The sequence below is a fragment of the Cervus canadensis genome, chromosome 21 (genome assembly GCF_019320065.1).
Source record: "Cervus canadensis isolate Bull #8, Minnesota chromosome 21, ASM1932006v1, whole genome shotgun sequence".
Lineage (NCBI taxonomy): Eukaryota > Metazoa > Chordata > Mammalia > Artiodactyla > Cervidae > Cervus > Cervus canadensis.
This window is the reverse complement of record NC_057406.1, coordinates 14741410-14759453: the sequence shown is the minus strand read 5'-3', so window position 1 is coordinate 14759453 and position 18044 is coordinate 14741410.

Here is an 18044-nt window from a genome sequence, read left to right as displayed (position 1 = left end):
TAGTGATGCTTTCTAAGGCCCACTTGACTTTGAATTCCAGGATGTCTGGCTCTAGGTGAGTGATCACACCATAAGAATAATAATACATTTTATATATAAATATATAGTTCATTTTGTAAACAATTAAAGGCATTCTTTTTAAATATAATTTTAGTCTATCTGTTAATTTGGCTGTAACAGGCTTTAGTCATGGCACACAGGATCTTTGATGTTCCTTATCGGATGAGGAATCTTTAGTTGTAGCATGTGACGTTTCAGTTGCAACACATAGGATCTAGTTCTCCAATCAGGGATGGAACCTGGGCCCCCCTTTCATTGGGAACATGAAGTCTTAGCCACTGGATGACCAAGTATGTTCCTCTCTAGTTTACTTTCACACAATATGCCTGTACTTTTGACCTGAGCCACTACATGAACAAAGGAATCATTTACAGAGGTGGGAGATGGGTTTGAGGACTTGGCTGTGAATCAAAAGCTTGCCTTTGAATAGCAGTGGTATTTGCAAAGAGAAACACAATTTGAGTAAGATTTGGAGAACTGTAAACACCTGCGTAATGTAAATATCTTTCTGATTGAGATCTTTAACTGATGATCATTGATTTTAGCTTTAACTGCAAACTTTAAGAAGGAATAACTAAATCTGAACCTAATGATGAGTGAGATACACTCCTAAGGGTTTTCTGCACCTTGGGGATCATAAACTTGTAAGTTCCTTGAGGGCAGGGACTCTGCTTCATTTGTAATAGGCTTCTGACCAGTGTGGATTGAAAAGACCAGGGGAATGGAATAATTGCACAAAAAACAGAGTCTGTCCTCAGCAAAACTGTGGGTGAGGACTTGCCTTAGGGCTCTTCCTTCCTTGGCCTGCTTAATTCCAGACACCCTGCAGAGACTACCGGGGAGGGGCGGGGGGCGCCTGGAAAATCTGCACCCCTGGAGGGGTCTTTTCCCAAGCATAACAGTATCCGATTTCCCCTTCATCTATTAGCTCTTGCCCCTGAGACTGTGAGGGGATGTCTGTTCATCTGCATGGTGTGTATAATATGTATCGCAATTCAAAAAGTGATTCTTTAGATGTGCTACATATATACAATGGAATATTACTTTGCCGTAAAAAGAAACAAAATTGTGCCATTTGCAGAGCTGTGGGTGGACCTAGAGCCTAACATACAAAGTGAAGTAAGTCAGAAAGAGAAAAACAAATATTGTATATGAATGCATATGTGTGGGATCTAGAAAAATGGTGTAGATGATCTGATTTGCCAAACAGAGACACAGACCTAGAGAACAAATGTATGGACACCAAGGGGGAAGGGGTGGGTGGGAGGAACTGAGGAATTGGAGCTGTCTTATATGCACTATTGATACTGTGTATAAAATAGATAACTAATGAGAACCATACTGTGGAGCACGGGGAGCTATAGTGACCTAGATGGGAAGGAAATCCAAAAAAGCGGGGATACATGCATACACACAGCAGAAACCAACAACATTGCAAAGCAAGTATACTCCAGTAGAAATTAACTTTTAAAAAGTGCTTGTTTATGAGCAGGTTATTCTGGAAGAAAAAAATGGCATTATTTTTCTTTCCTGATTCAGATCCATCTCCTTAATCCCTACTCTGCTGCCCTTGTTATATTTTCTCCATCTCTTCATTAAAGAAAAAGAACAGCCTAGGTGTTAGGCACCACCCATTTGTTCAACATAATAAAATATATTTATGGAATGCCTGTGAGAAATTGAACATTTCCTGCCATATTGGTAGAAAAGGATGGCACCGTAATCAGTGATTGCAACCCTCCATCGTGAGCTGATGAGCCCTAAGGATACGCAGGGAAGAGAGGAATACCTGCTGTCTAGCAGCCATCAGACTACAGGCACTCCCTACACTGAACCCTAAGAGAGCTCAGGATGTGAAAAAATATATTGTGCCCAGGACAGCTGAGATGCATATGAAAGGAATGATTTTAGTGAGCCCAGACTCTTGCATCTTCCCATATATAGAAAAGCACTACATTCCTTAACTTGGGATATTTGGCTTTCTTTAATTAACAATAATCTTTTGACATTCAGACTACCTCCCCTTTGTTGCAAAACCTCTGTATAACCTGGCTCCCTCCTCCTCTTGCCTCCTCAGAGCAGTTTTCTCAGGGTCAATTGAGATGTTCTCTCCTGGACTTGAAGTCCTAAAAAGTCCTAGAACAGACCTCTCAACTTTTAGCTTGGGGATATTTTTTTAAGTCAACACCTGTGATGTGCCGGGCAGTCTTTAAGACGCTGGTAACAATGCAGCCAAGAGAAGAGACATCATCCTTGCTCACAAAGTGCCTGCCTTGTCACCAACAGAAGGTATTGGGGGACTAGCAGGGAGGTGGTGGTGAACCTGGGTGGTCAGGGAATCCCCCTCGGGAGGTGACCTTGAAAGCTGCAATCTGAATGACAGGAGGGAGATGGCCCCATGAAAACACGAGGAGAGAGGTTCCAGGTGGGTAGACCAGCCAGCAAGAGCCTGCCTAACACACAGGAGGGGATGTTCCCTTCCACAGCAGAGCCTAACCTGTTAACTCTAACACGGAACAGGTTTTGCTTTCCAAAGAGCTTTAAAAAGATTTTTTAAACTTTGTCCCATTTGAAAACAGACTGTCAGAGTTGGTCCTGACACCATTTCCCTGGCTGATGGGGATTAAACACTGGGCCCCACGTCCTGACGGCTGTGAGCGGAGCCAGCGCCCTGGGGTGTGGGGCAAGAAAGGGTTGGGCCCTGGGACCGCATCCAATTTCCCCTCAACCCCAGTAACAAGATCTCAGCTCCTTGACAAGGGGTCCTCTCCCCACTTCCCACCCCAGCGTCCCTGCCCCCTGGAATTCTTGGGCAGAACAGCTGCGCGGGGGGCTCAGCTTTCAATGAAACCATAAAATACCCCTGCGGGTCCCTAAGAGGATGGCATTTATGACTGGGGTGGGCCAGCTTCCCTGCGCAGACACCCCCTCCCCAATTCCCAGGCTCGCCAGCCCAGACGCCCACATGTCCCCCAGCCTGCTCTTAAGCCTCTGGGAACTGCAGCATGGGTGCCTCAGATGGTCCGAGCCCAGAGCATGCTGGCGGAGTGAAAACACACGCAGATCCAGGGACTGGGAGGAGGACCTTTGACAAGAAGACAAGAAGGCTTCCAGCAGGGCACCCGCTTTGGCCCTACACCTCACCCAGAGTCCCCATCACCCACCCAGGCTCACAGCTGCCCCGGGGAGCCTGTCTGCTCTCTGGGTCAAGGACAGGAAAGCCCTTACTGGCTCCCAGAAGGGAAGGGACCCACATTCCTCCCGCCCTCCTGGTCCCTACCCTGGGCAAGTCCTGGGCTTTCATCAATTTCCCTTGGAATTGACATGCACATGGGGGACGTCCCTGGCTGTGCAGTGGCTAAGACTTTGCCTTCCAATGCAGGGGGTGAGGGTTTGATTGCTGGTTGAGGATTCCACAGGCCTCGAGGCAAAAAAAAAAAAAAAACCCTCATAAAACAGAAGCCATATTGTGATAAATTAAAAATGGACTTGAAAACAATGGTTCACTTAAGAAAACAATCTTAAAAAAAATACAACAGAGCAAGTAAAAGAATTAGATTGATATTTTAAAAAGATGCACATTGGACAAGGTGTGCCACACATGACAAGCTCCCACGTTGGGGCTACAGGCAGCAATGCAGTGACAGCTGACTCCCCTGCCCCGGGCATGGGCACAGAGCTTGTGTGGTTATTTTACCCATTTACTGTAATTGTGTCCATGCATGCATGCGTGTTAAGTCACTTCAGTTGTGTCCAACTCTTTGCGACCCCACGGACTGTAGCCCACCAAGTTCCTCTGTCCGTGGGATTCTCCAGGCAAGAATACTGGAGTGGATTGCCATGCCCTTCTCCAAGTAATTTTGTCCATACTGCTTTATAAAAACAAAGCAGTGGGAAGCAGGGATAAAAAGCATGAAACACTATAAATGGGGTGAAGACAGGGGTCCGCAGGTGTCCCCCGGGAAGGGTGAGGCAGCCACAGCGGACCCTACATTGCAGGACGCCCATTGCCCGAAAGGTAAGACGTAGTGATTTACTACATCTTAACAGTAAACCTAAGCATATACATAAGCAGTAAACACAAATAGCATACATAAGTGTATACCTCTATGCCACATAAGTCTGTGATTATGCTTTTGAATATTTGATTCTAGTGCACAATTTCAGAGCCACACTAGATATGACAGTAGAGATCACACTGGAACAAGCTGAGCCAGACCCAGAGCAGGTACAGGTTATGGGCAGAGTTCAAGGCAGGAGCATGCAATCTGGGAAGACCTCTCGAAAGAAGCAGTGTGACCTGCCCTGCTGGTGGTTGATGCCCAGCACACACTGGGTCAGGATTTGCAGCAGGGCTTTGCTGAACAGAAATGGCCTGGGCATGGCAGCCTGAGCCTGTGTGGAGCAGGGACTGTCCCATTCCCACTGCCATTTCCCCCTGATTCTCCAGGTCACACCCCTAATCAGAACACTGACTACCCCACAGTGGGCACCTAGGAAGTGCTCAGTCCCCGAAGTTAAGTGCTTGAGCTGCAACAACTCTCGTCCCTCACTGTAACACCGATCCCCGTGTTATTGGATACTGTTCCCTCCATTTTATAGATGACAAGGGCACGATTGGAGGGGCTAGTTTGCCCCGAGTTACACGGGAACTGTAGGATGGAGTTCACGTCAGAGCATCAGCTGCCTGGCTTCAGAGCCCACACTTAACCACTGTAACAGCCACAAGGGCCCCGGGCCACACAGGGGGACCGATGGGCCTCCTCTCACCCACCTCCAACAGCTCTCACCCCCAGGAAATGCTGAGGTTCTGCCTGGAAGGGATAACAAAGAGCAAACCCTTTAAGACTGCTGAAAACGACAGAGAGGGAAAAACCTCACACGCGAAACCAGAGAAAATCTTGTTTGTGTAGACCAGACGACCAGAGTAGACAAAGTCCATGGAGCCACCTTCATTTGGGGTTCAGCAAACTGTTTCTTTCTTTATTCACAGACACTGAAAATGGACATAAATTCATCCTAAGATCACAGAAATTTGCTCCAGCCTGAGACCACAGGTCTCAAGACCATTGTTGCTGGCTGGGGCAGGTGAGATGGGGCAATGGGGTTGGAAGTACGGGTATATGGTTCAGTTGTTCTGAGACACATCTTCAACCTTGGTCATGGCTGACTGACCGGAAGCTGCTGTTGCTGTCACTAAGTCGGGTCTGACTCTGTGACCTCATGGACTGGAGCCCGCCAGGCTCCTCTGACAATGGGATTTCCCAGGTAAGAATACTGGAGTGGTTGCCATTTCCTTCTCCAGGGGATCCTCCTGACCCAGGGATCAAACCCGTGACTCCTGTGTCTCCTGAATTGACAGGCAGACTTTTTTAACTCTGAGCCACCAGGAAGCTCAGTTCAGTTCAGTTGCTCAGTCGACTCTTTGCAACCCCATGAATCGCAGCACGCCAGGCCTCCCTGTCCATCACCAACTCCCGGAGTTTACTCAAACTCATGTCCATCAAGTCAGTGATGCCATCCAGCCATCTCATCCTCTGTCGTCCCCTTCTCCTCCTGCCCCCAATCCCTCCCAGCATCAAGAAGCTAAAAAGCTTCAAATTCTCTCATTTGTTCCAGCCCCTTCCAAAGGTTGGGAGGAACCTTAGCAACATATTCCTGTGTTACATGGTTTCAAAAATCTTGTAAAAGTAAGATTAAAATTATTCTGATCTTTAGAAACAAATTGTAAGAAAAAATTTTAGATCACACTAAAGTGTTAATTTGTTAAGAGGAAGAGAGAAATTTCCAATAGAAATGATACATTTCCAATAGAAGTGATGTGTAGGCTCTTAGATTGTTATATAATCCAATTAAAGGAAAGGGATGAATTACAGGTTCATATTGGAAAAAGGATTTTCCTTCTTTTGCTGAATCAACAGAAACTGCTATCATTGATAAAGATAACGTAATCTTACAGTGAGAACAATGATGGCAGGCTGGTTAACAAGGCATTTAAGATGAATCATTATATTAAAAAAAATGGACACATTCTGATATTTTTCAGCTGATATGTAAAAGAAACTACTAGAGGTTTTCCTAAATTTGGTAACAATTCTGACAGTGTACATGTCATTACCAAGGATACAACCTGCAAAGAACTTTTCTGAAACATTAGTTTTAAAAACCAAAATGTGATCAGTCATGTTTCAGGAGAAACTGAATTCTATTTCTATTCTCTCTATAGAAGATGATTTGATAAAACCATTGTTCGATATGAAGAATATGTAGACAAAAATTATGGGAAAGTATTATAGAGGCATGCCAGGCAGTTAATGAAACTTAGTATTTGGTTTTCTGTATTTTCTGATTTTTTTAAATGGTAACTATAAGCTTTTAACATTTATAATTTGCTGTGATTTCCAGGTGGCACTAGTGGTAAAGAACCCACTTGCCAATGCAGGAGACATAAGAGACCTGGGTTCGATCCCTGGGTTGGAAAGATTCCCTGGAGAAGGACATGGCAACCCACTCCAGTATTCTTGCCTGGAGAATGCCATGGACAGAGGAGCCTGGCGGACTGCAGTTCATGAGGTCGCAAAGAGTCGGACACGACTTAGTGACTTAGCACATAGCACACATTTTCCTTTTTCAAGTATCTGTATTCATTTGCTAGAGCTGCCATAAGGAAGGGCTAGCCTGGAGGGTTTAACTTAAGGAATATATTGTTTTACAATCCTGAAGTCTAGATGGCCAAGATCAAGGTGTTGGCTAGGTTGATTTCTTCTAAGGGCCATGAGGGAATGATCTGTTGCAGGCCTTTCTCCTTGGCTTGTTGACAGCTGTCTTCTCCTATGTCTTCACATGGTCCGTTCTCTCTCCCCCACCCCCTTCTCTTAACTTCCTCTTCTTATAAGGATACCGGTCAGATTGGATTAAAGATCCTATTTCCAAACACAGAAGGGCTTGGATCTGGATGATGGGGAATCCTGGAATCATCTGGGTGAGACCAGAGGAAAGTGGCATTTGATGACAATTCCTGTCTGGGAATAATCCCAGGCAGCTCCTTTCAAGGCTGGATCCCAGAGGAAAGTCAGTTCTGCTCCTCAGGCTGGGGTGAGACCCTGCCTTGACTGTCCCGCAGCACAGGGCACGCCACAGGGCTGCCAGGAGCCTCGTGTTCCCAAGGCCACCGGAGCAGTGCTCTGTCTTCCTCCGCCTGCTCTGCAGCCCAGCTACCCTGGGGTAAGAAGGGAAGCTGGGGTCTCCAGCCCACAACAGGGCCTATATGTGGGTTCCAGAGTAGGAATGAGGTTGCAGAGTCCACCCCAAGTAGGCTGACACCTCCAGGCTGACAATCACACTGACATGAAGCAGGGTTGTGTCAAAAGTTCAGGAAGAAGGATGACAGGATGAAGAGGAGAGGAAGCCAGGTGGATAGCACCGTGATCCTGGGCCTGAGACCTGGCATCTGGACTTTCAGCTGCAGGAAACCAGAGGGGCAGTGACCAGAGCTGGTCCTCCCTCTCACCAGGCCAAGGGGACCAGGGAGTGGGCAGGGTGCTGCCGAAGGACGGGTCAAGCCCTGATGAGTGATTAAGTGGCCCCACCGAGTTCTGAGTCTCGAATCTTCTTTCTCCCAACCTGCCCGGATGTCCTGAACCTCAAGTCCTCCCGTCAGCATGACTCACAGTTAAATCCATCCTCCAGACAGGATGTAACAGAACATCCTGGGGTCTACACTGAGGCCACCGCAGGGATGGCCACATCGTTCCTCCCACTTCAGGCAGACCTGGGTCTTCCCAGATGCAGCGGGCAGCTAGTGCAAGTGGTCCGGGGGAGCAGGGCACCAGAGGGTGGATGGACAGAGGCGATGCTCAGAGTCCTTCTTGACAAATGAAGCCCTGGGGCCCATGGTGACCCAAGTGTGGAGGTCATTCTCCTGACTACCTCCTGCAGGACACAGGCTCCCCTCTTCTGTAAGGCTAAGTCAAGCTCCTGAGTATGCTGGGGTGAGCTGCCATGATTTGCCCTTGCTGTCCTCAATCTTTATATCCCAACAGCACAAACCTATTAGTTGGCTTGAGGCAAAGAGCACCCTCTGCTGTGCGTGTGCTATGCTTAGTCGCTCAGCTGTATCCAACTCTTTGAGACCCCACGGACAGAGGAGCCTGGTGGGCTCCAGTCCACGGGGATTCTCCAGGCAAAAATACTGGAGTGGGTTGCCATGCCCTCCTCCAGGGGATTTTCCCAACCCAGGGATAGAAGCCGGGTCTTCCGAATTGCAGGCGGATTCTGTACCATCTGAGCTACCAGGGAAGCCCAAGAATACTGGAGTGGGTAACTTATCCCTTCTCCAGGGGAACTTCCAGACCCAGCAATCAAACCAGAGTCTCTTGCATTGCAGGCAGATTCTTTACCAGCTGACCTACCAGGGAAGCCCAAAGAGCCCTCTATCTGTGTTCGATGATAGCATGGAAGCTGCTCGAACCCTGGTCACATTCATCATAGCTGTCTGGGTTCATCTCTCCAGGACACTGTGCTAAGTCTGTATCTCCAGGTGGGGGTCTAATGTGGACCCGGTGCAGAGGATAGGAGGGAAGTGGACACGGCCCTTCTGAGCTGCACAGTGGACTCCGGGGTTCCTACTTGCAGGTCCTGGCAGGCACCTGGGCTCTGCTGCTCTGTTCTCCATCTCTCTCGCCTCTTACTAAAGTGAAAGGACCGGGACGGGGCAGTGGCTCGCCAGCAGCCGGGGCAGGAGTGAGCCTCGCGGAGGCGCTGTCTATTGGAGCATCTACCGAGGAAGAGCGAGGCCTCAGGACTCCTCCACTTCATGACCTCCTTTCCCATCCCACTGGACTGTGCTTTTGGAGCCTAGGTCTTTAGAAAGCTTCCAGATGTGGTCTGTGCTTAAAAATCAAAAGCTCTAGGAGACTGACTTGGGCTGCAGTGTGAGGGATTTGGGCAAGAAAAAGAGATTCTTTCCTCGAATGCGGGTCATGAGCGGCCAGGCGTGTGCGTCTGCGTGGTGGGGCCGGCTCGCTGGGTCCCACCTCTCAGGCGAGACTGAGCCAGTTTCAGGACTGCTTTTGGGATGTCAGCTGCACTGCCCGGGGCCTTTCATGACTTTCCATCCTGATGACACCCAGTGAGGTGGGCAGAGTGGGTGTCAGGCTCAGAGCTCTTGCTAAAATATCAAGTGATGGCTGTGCCAGTTACTAATGACTGTGATGGTTCGAGGCCCTGCAGGGATGCCCCACTGCTATCCCCTTTCCTGGGCGTCCACAGGAACTCCATATGCTCAGACTCTCAAGAAGGCCCAGAGGAGCCCCCCACGACCCTGCACCAGCTGACCATTCTCCCCTGGTCCACGCTCCCTGTTTCAGCTACTTACATTTTCACTATCACCCTGAGAAGTAGGTCCTAACATCAGCTTCATTTTATAGGAAACTCAAGTGTTAGTCACTCAGTCATGTCTGTCTCTGTGACTCCATGGACAGTAGCCCGCCAAGCTCCTCTGTCCATGGAATTCTCCAGGCAAAAGTACTGGAGTGGGCTGCCATTCCCTTCTTCAGGGGAATCTTTCAGATCCAGAGAGTGAACCCAGGTCTCCAGCATTTTAGATAGATTCTTAACTGTCTGAGTCACCAGGGAAGCTCTTAGGAAACTCCGGACAGAATGTAATTAGGGAACTTGCCCAAGTGATACCAGGTCATGTGATTATGAAGGTGGGGTGGAGTCAGGGAAGATGCTCTGGTCTGAATGACAGAAGATCTGGTCCTCACTCCCATTCTGTCCTACATCTTCGCTGTGTGATGTTGGCTAGTTTGCCTAACCTCTCTGAGTCTAGCTGACTTTAGTACATCAGAGTGGGAAGCAGTTCTAATGGCCTCCTGGAGCTTCTCAGAGACCACCCTGCTTGCCTCTCCTTCCATACTGTCTCAAGGCTGCACCCTCTGTCATACCTGCAAGGTAGGCTGGGTCTGCTCCCAGATACTATGAAACTGTTTAGGGATTTTTTTTTTAAAGATTTTTTTTTATGTGGACCATTTTAAAAATCTTTTTTGAATTTATTAGAATATTGCCTCTTTTATGTTTTGAGGTTTTTGGGCCGTGAGGCATGTGGGATCTTAGTTCCCCAACCAGGGATCGAACTCACACCCTCTGAATTGAAAGTTGAAGTACCAACCACTGGACCACCAAGGAAGTCCCTAGAAATGCTTTTAGACTCATTTTTCAAGATGGAAAACTGAGAGTTTTAGAGTACAAATGGCTCAACTAGAGTCCCAAGAAAAGCACTGTGACGGTACTCAGGAGTGGTTTTCTTTAAGGGTGTCTTAGATGAAAAGAAGGCTCTCTTAAGGTCCCAGAACCAGAAACCTAGCCTTGGGTTGGACAAAGCTCCCCACCTGATCTGGCTGGGAAACTGCCAGGCAGAAGTCAGAGGCACAGGAATTCCGGGCAGTGGCCCTGCCCACCGCTGCCCCCTCAAGGCCTTCTAGCATCTGGAGGGGGACTGGGGCAGAAGGAGTGAGGAGTCTGGTTTCTCAGGAATGAAACAGGTTTGACAAAGAGAAAGGTCCTTCTGAGAGAGGGGAGGCTGCTGAAGCAACACTGCAAAATGCTGGCCTCTTAAGGGAGCTGGGGGCCTGAGGTCCCGAGAGAAAGCTTCACAAAGCACAGGGATGGGCCACGGACTGGGCCCTGTTTGCGCTTCTACTGCCAAAGCTTGACATCAGATTGTTGCTTTAAGATCCTCTGCGGTAATTAGGCCATTCATCTCTCAGGGTATACGAACATGTGTCTGACTTTCCTTAGGAATGCTGACATTTCACGTCTTGAATTTCATAAGCAGCAAGCATTTTAATCATGAAAATATATAGTAACTCATCCCCACCACCCTGCTCTCAACCTCCTGTTTACCCTATGTATTCCTTCTCTATCCTTTCACTGTTCTCTATTGATTTCTTGTGTGTGGTTAGTGCTCCCTGAAATTATTCTATATGCAGATTTGCTTATCTCTTTCTTATTTCTTTCTGTTATACCCTCTAGACAAGAAGCTCCATTAAGGTGCAAACCTCCCCTTCCCCTTTATCATTACACTGGTCCATGTCTAGAAGGAAAGCAGGTATATCATAGGTCTCTATCAACATTGGTTGAATGAACATGAACTTGAATGGATGGACAGATGCTCAACAGTAGAAGGTGTTCTTTATGTAAGAAGCGTAAACACAGCCTGGTTCCTAGCCTTGTATTTTGATTCTCTTTATTTATATGTAAATGTTGTTTTCTTCCAAATCAAGTTCTCCCACCAACATTTTATCAATGCAATAATGACATTGCAAAGCTTTGCACTGAAAAGAACAATGTTGTTCAGTTGCTCAGTCGTGTCCAACTCTTTGCGACCCCATGGACTGCAGCATGTCAGGCTTCCCTGTCCTTCACTATCTCCTGGGATTTGCTCAAACTCTGTCCATTGAGTCGATGAATTCTCCAGGCAAGAATACTGGAGTGGGTTGCCCTTTCCTTCTCCAGGGGATCTTCCTGACCCAGGGATCCAACCTGGGTTTCCTAAATTGCAAGCAGATTTTTTACCTTCTGAGCCTCTGAAACTTTCACTGAAAATGACATCATGATTCTGTGTTGTTCAGTTTCTCATCTCCCAGAAATATTCACCACCTCGTCATAGCCATCTATATAACTAAACAGCAACAGAGCCTTCCATCCTGATCCATTCTCCCTTCAGTTCAGTTTAGTTGCTCAGCTATGTCCGACTGCGACCCCAAGGACTGCAGCACGCCAGGCTTCCCTGTCCATCATCAACTCTCGGAGCTTGCTCAAACTCATGTCCATCGAGTTGGTGATGCCATCCAACCATCTCAACCTCTGTCATCCCCTTCTTTTCCCGCCTTCAATCTTTCCCAGCATCAGGGTCTTTTCTAATGAGTCAGTCCTTCTTCGCATCAGGTGGCCAAAATATTGGAGCGTCATCTTCAGCATCAGTCCTTCCAATGAATGTTCAGGACTGATTTCCTTTAGGATGGACTGGTTTGATCTCCTTGCAGTCCAGGGGACTCTCAAGAGTCTTCTCCAGCACCACAGTTCAAAAGCATCATTCGCCCTTAGGTTTGACCCAAATCCTCCCTGTTGCAGTCCCAGTTTATTACAGTGATTCATTCATCCATTTGTGTAAAAATGTTCTCTGACTGCCTACTGTGAGCTCAGTGTCCAGCATTAGGGATATGACTCTGACAAAATCAGCATGATTGCTCCCTAGGGAGATCAAAGTCAAATGTGGCGACGTAGCAAACAAAGACTCACACCAACACCCAGACAGCTGCCATTTCATCTGTGTCATGTGGTATAAATGCCGGGTGACAGGACCACATGAAAAGATGGGGAAGGCTAGACTCTAATGAACTCAGGAGGAGGTGTCAGGAAAGGTCCCCCCAAGGAAAGAGGATGAATGACCTGGGGAATGGATTTATAAACAGAGGAATTTGTAAACCAAGCAGGAGGCGATCAGATGAAGGGAGCAGGGGACAGAGGACCAGCTCCCAAGCAGAGGGAATGACACCCATGGAAGCCCAGGAGCAGAATACAGCTTGGCTCCTTCCAGGATTTTCCTAAGAGAGAACGATCTTTTATTTTCCTGATTGACAAATAAAGTTTCAAGGAGCCAAGGCAACAACAAAGAAAGGTTCTAGCCCGGAAAACAGAACCACACTATGTCATTTTGTAACAGACTCTTTAGAGTTTGGCTTCCTAACATCTGATTTGTCCTTCAAACATAACCTGACATACATCTATACATATATACAGGTGCACTGCAAGCATACGGCTAAGCCACACTCCCGTGAAGTCATGCTGGTGTGAAGAAGCAGATGCCCTGGACCTCAGCATACTGTTACCATACTTTGGGTCATCTGAAGTGGAGGTCTGACCACAGATCCCTACAGGGATACAAATTCCACACCCTGATTTGCTTCTATGGGGCTTCGGCTAGACCTGCTTGTAAACTGAGAGGCTTACCTGTGCCGGATTATTTCTAGACGAATAACAGCTGTACTTTGATCTTTTCAGGCATGCTTCTGTCTTGACAATGAGTTGTCTATTGGTTATCTTGACCTCAAACTCCTTATCAATCATCCCCGTCTTCAAACCCACACTTCTTGCAGTCTTTGAATTGGATCTAGAATCATTGTGCCTCCAGAATGTAGTGATCATTTCCGTATACCTTCCTCTCTCATCTTCAACATCCAACTGGGTACCAAATCCAATCGATGCCACCTGGAAAATCCTCCTCTCATCCCAAGTTCCTCCTTGCTCCCTCTGCCTCATCCTACTCTGTGTTGTCCTGTGTATAATTTATTGCTGATTTTCCAGCTCTCCCTCAATTTGCCTCAGGTCCATCCATCAGTTAGCCTACCACCAAAATCATAGCCTCAAAAATTAGAGGAAAAAAACACTCTTGTTGATTCCTCATTACTTAATAAACCAGTGATTCTCAAAGTGTGCAGCAGCATCTTCTGGGAACTTGTTAGAAATACAGATTCCCAGGTCCCACTCAGACCTAAACAGTCAGAGACTGAGGTGACAGGCCCTTCGGGTGACACACAGTCTTCTTTATCAAACTGCTACTCATCCCTAAGAGACAGCTCAGAGTTGCCTCCTCAGGGAAGCCTTCCCTCACTCTTCCCAGCAGCATCTCATTGCTCGTTTTCTGGGTTCCTGGAGTCCCTTCTGTCGACAATCTTGTTACAGCTGTTTTATCGTAGTATGACTTCAATGTAGGGAGTGGATTTCTATCAGACAATTAGAGTTGTTTTAAAATAGTACCAACTCCTTGTGAGCAAGTGCTCATGGAGAGGACATGAATGGCTCCTCTGTCCATGGGATTCTCCAGGCAAGAATACTGGAGTGGGTTGCCATTCCCTTCTCCAGGGGATCATGGGGATCTCCAGAGATCCAGGGATTGAACCTGGGTCTCTGCACTGCAGGCAGAGTCTTTACCATCTGAGCCACCAGGGAAGCCCCCCCAAAAGCACCAACTCTTTGTGAGCAGGTGCTCATGGAGAAGACGTGAATATTATCAAGGATACTCGCAGTGGTTATCCTTGAGGGTCTCATCCTTTTTATTCACTGTTTTTTCAGGAGAGATGACATCTCTTTTGTCGAATCCATACAGTTGAACAGGGTGCCTGCCGCCTAGTGAGTGAAGTGAAAGTCACTCAGTTGTGTCCGACTCTTTTCTCCAGGCCAGAATACTGGAGTGGGTAGCCTTTCCTTTCTCCAGGGCATCTTCCCAACCCAGGGATCGAACCCAGGTCTCCTGTATTGCATGCTGATTCTTTACCAGCTGAGCCACCAGGGAAGCCCAAGAATACTGGAGTGGGTAGCCTATCCCTTCTCCAACGGATCTTCCCAACCCAGGAATCCAACCTGGGTCTCCTGCATTGCAGGTGGATTCTTTATCAACTGAGCTATCAGGGAAGCGGCCTGCTGCCTAAAAGGTGTTCAAAAGGATTTTTAAAAATGCATTGAATGGATAAAAGATTGTAAGGGAGGGTAAAAAATTCTGTCCCAATTTGAAATTCCTGTCTTCTATCCTTTTGCAAAAGATCCAAATATTGCAGCCATGCTGCTTTTTATCCTTCAGGAAAAAAGGTACAATCACTTTCCAGCTAGTATGGTGATTGATAAGTTACCAGGTCGGGGATGGATGGTTTGTGGGGGTTGGGCATGAAGATTCTAGATCCAGTTCAAGTCCCCTCTGCTGTGAGCCACAGTGCTGGTGAGTCTGGCATCTCCCTCAGGTAGAACAATTGCTGGAAATCCCCGTTGTGTTGACCTGTTAATTGTTCCTTGTGCCACATGCCGGCCACTCATCTCACTCACATTGAAATTCAGGTCAAGGTCTCCTAAGGCACTCAGTGCCCTCCCCATCGCGGTCTTCAGAGCAAGTGCTTCCAGACCTCTCAGGTTCCCCTCTGGGCATGTCCCCTTACCAGCTGTACCATCTCTGGTTAAGTTATCTAAATTTCCTTAACCTGTGTCCTCAATGGCACAGAAGAGTTAAAACTCCTGGAGTGTACACATAGAGCCTTACAGGGAAGAAGCAGCCGGTACGTGATCACCACTACTGTGATTATTTATTCTTCAGGCTGACCTTCCCTTTCAGCCCTTCACCCCAGCACCAGTCTCCGGCACTTCCCTGCCCAATCAGAAAGCACAGAGCTTCAGCCCCTTCTGTTTAGGCTGCTGGAAACTGCCTGGTGCCTTTTCTGCCTGTAAATCCTCAATCCCAACCCGCCTGTTTCCTAGTCCCAAGAATGTTTGTTCCATATGCTCCCCAGCTGGCTACCAGCTCAATCTCCTGAAGGTTAAACTCATGTTCCAGAACATTCTTTTCAAGCATTACCTTTCCTTAAAAAAATGCAATACATCAATGGTTGAGAAATCAAAGCAGCTACACACACACACAAACACAGATACATGCAAACACACGCATGCACGTCCACCCACCTCCCTGTATCTCCGTGTGAAAAGCCATCTAACCCATTAAACTGTGCTTCACCATTTCCTAATAAACTTTTATGTTTTCTTGCCACCAAGGTTTCTATAACGGTACACGCAATGTCATTACTGAGTCCTGTACCAATCCAACTCAGCCAGACGCCTCAGCGGTAGCCAGCTTCTAGAAAATTCTCTTGATATGTGTGCGCCTTGGCCTCTCCATCTCCTGGGCCCTCCCTGCCCCTGGCCCCCACCTCAGACCATTCGTGCTTGGTCTGTTGGCCTTTTGTACCATATATATAAGGCCCAGGGCAGGAAGAAACAAACCCGCGGCCCTTGAGAGCGCCTGTGACCTCCCTGTGGTTCTGCTTGTCCAAGCCAGGCCACCCTCCATCTGAACTAGACAAAAGCCCGGGGTTTCTGGTCAACCCAGAGGCGCTCGCCTTTCAGCCTGTCGCGAAAACACAGGCGCCGCAAGAGCAGCCCGTGGAGGAGTAACTTGAGAAGATGGGTGTAAAGGGTTTGGGTCTCCTTAGATCTGGGGGTGGGGACTTGGACGTAGGGGCTTAGGCTGAAGAATCTTCTTGGGGAGAGAACCAGTCTTTGGGGTTGCAGCTCCGTCTGGGTTTGCGCAAACAGCACTTTCAGGACCCTTGAGCAGCGTCGTGGGGGTGGGCTGGGGGCTCCAGACAGTCGGCTGCCCATCAGGCCTCCGAGGATGCCTGCTGAGGCTAGGGGCAACCCGGGAGGCTCTGTGTGGCCAGGGCCATCTGAGCTGGGAGGCCAGGGGAGGTGTCTTCCTGGTGAAGTCAGACAAGTCTCCAGGTAGCTGGGAGCTGAGGACACGGACTCATTCCCACACACGTGTTTGGAAGTGATAAACATATCACGCAGATGGTTTCTCTGAGCCTCAGTAAGCAGATGTAAACAAACACACAGGCTCACGCATGGATGGGGGAGAGAAAAACAACCAAGTTCTTAAAAAACGCCAAACCCTGATCACCAATGTGGAGAAAGCATTGTTGGACATGAGGCAGACAGACAGACACACAAGACGAAAACAAAGCTGTCCCGTAAATTTTCAAGAAGGAACACCCTCCCCAACCTCCCCCCACCACCCCGCCCCCCGCCGACTCTTCAGAAAATCACTTGTGCTGCTTGTATTTCTGCTGAAAAGAGATCAAGAGACCCGTGGAAGGGAAGCGGGTGAACACGAACCTGGGGAGTGTCTCCGAGGGGTTGGGTGATTTAGACTCTTAATTAAGACCAATCGCCCACCGTGAAGTTAGGAAATTCCTCCTAGAATTCCAGAGTGAGGGCTCCTAAAAGTCTCCCCAAGCCTAATCACCAGGGGGTCACTCTTAGGGGGCTTCTGACAGGCCAGGAACCGGCTGCTTCCATGATGTTGCAAAACGATCTAATGATATAGGCACTCCCCTCATTTTCAAGACAAAGGAACAAAGGCTCAGAGAGGTTAAGTAACTTAGTCAAGTTCACACAGCATGAAGAGGGGGGGAACCTTATGCAAGTGTACAGAGAAGCCTCCACCAGTGGCCAACAGAGTTTTTGAGCATCTGTCAAGGAAGAGAGGACTGACAGCCTGGACGCTGGCCCTCTCTGCAGTAGGAGCTCAAGATGCTGAAATGCCCTTGGGATGAGTGAGTTAGCCAAGGTCATGAAGCCAGCCACTGACAACAAAGCCAGGCTAGAACCTGTCACCCAACCAGGCTCCTCACCCTGCAACACACCTCTCTGCTTAACAAAGTTCCAGCCAGAAATCAGGTGCCAGGGGAGGATGACGGACACCAAGGGCATCTCCAGGAGCCAGACCCCTGCCCTCCATGGCCCTCCTGTCTCAGAGGTGAGTTCAGCCATGAGCCATCACAATGGCAGAGGTGTGCGTTGGGTGCACAAAGTCTCCTGCAGACCTTATGGAGGAATCTGCCTGTGAATCTAACACAGTGGCCTTGGCTGACCTTGGATGTCCTCTGATGCTGGGACAGTTGCCGAGAGAGAACTGTGTTCCCCAGCATGAGAAGGGCAGAGCCCCTCATGGCCTGAAGCTGGAGTTTCTCTGAGGCTGGTTTTCATCACCCTCAGCTTCACTCTCACCCCTGAGTGTGCTCAACCTGGAAGCAGGCTGCTCCAGACACGCTCTTGACATTGAGGCAAGCTCCTTCCCTTCAAGGCAGGGCCAGGGGAACTCAGCCCTGTTATTTAGGGACCATGCCTTCTCAGATGACTCCAGGGTCTCTGTCACCCAAGCCCGTCTTCCCAGGTAGCCAGACAGGCCCTAAAACCCATGTGCAGTAGACATTCCAGAATAGGAACCTAAGGGCTCCTTAACTCCAACCTGAGAACCGAGATGGGCCAATTACAAGTTTGGCAGGATCCTGTTGGTGGGATTCCCTGGTGAAGACTCCAACTGCCAATGCAGGAAATGCAAGAGATGCAGGTTCGATCCCTGGGTCAGGAAGATCTCCTGG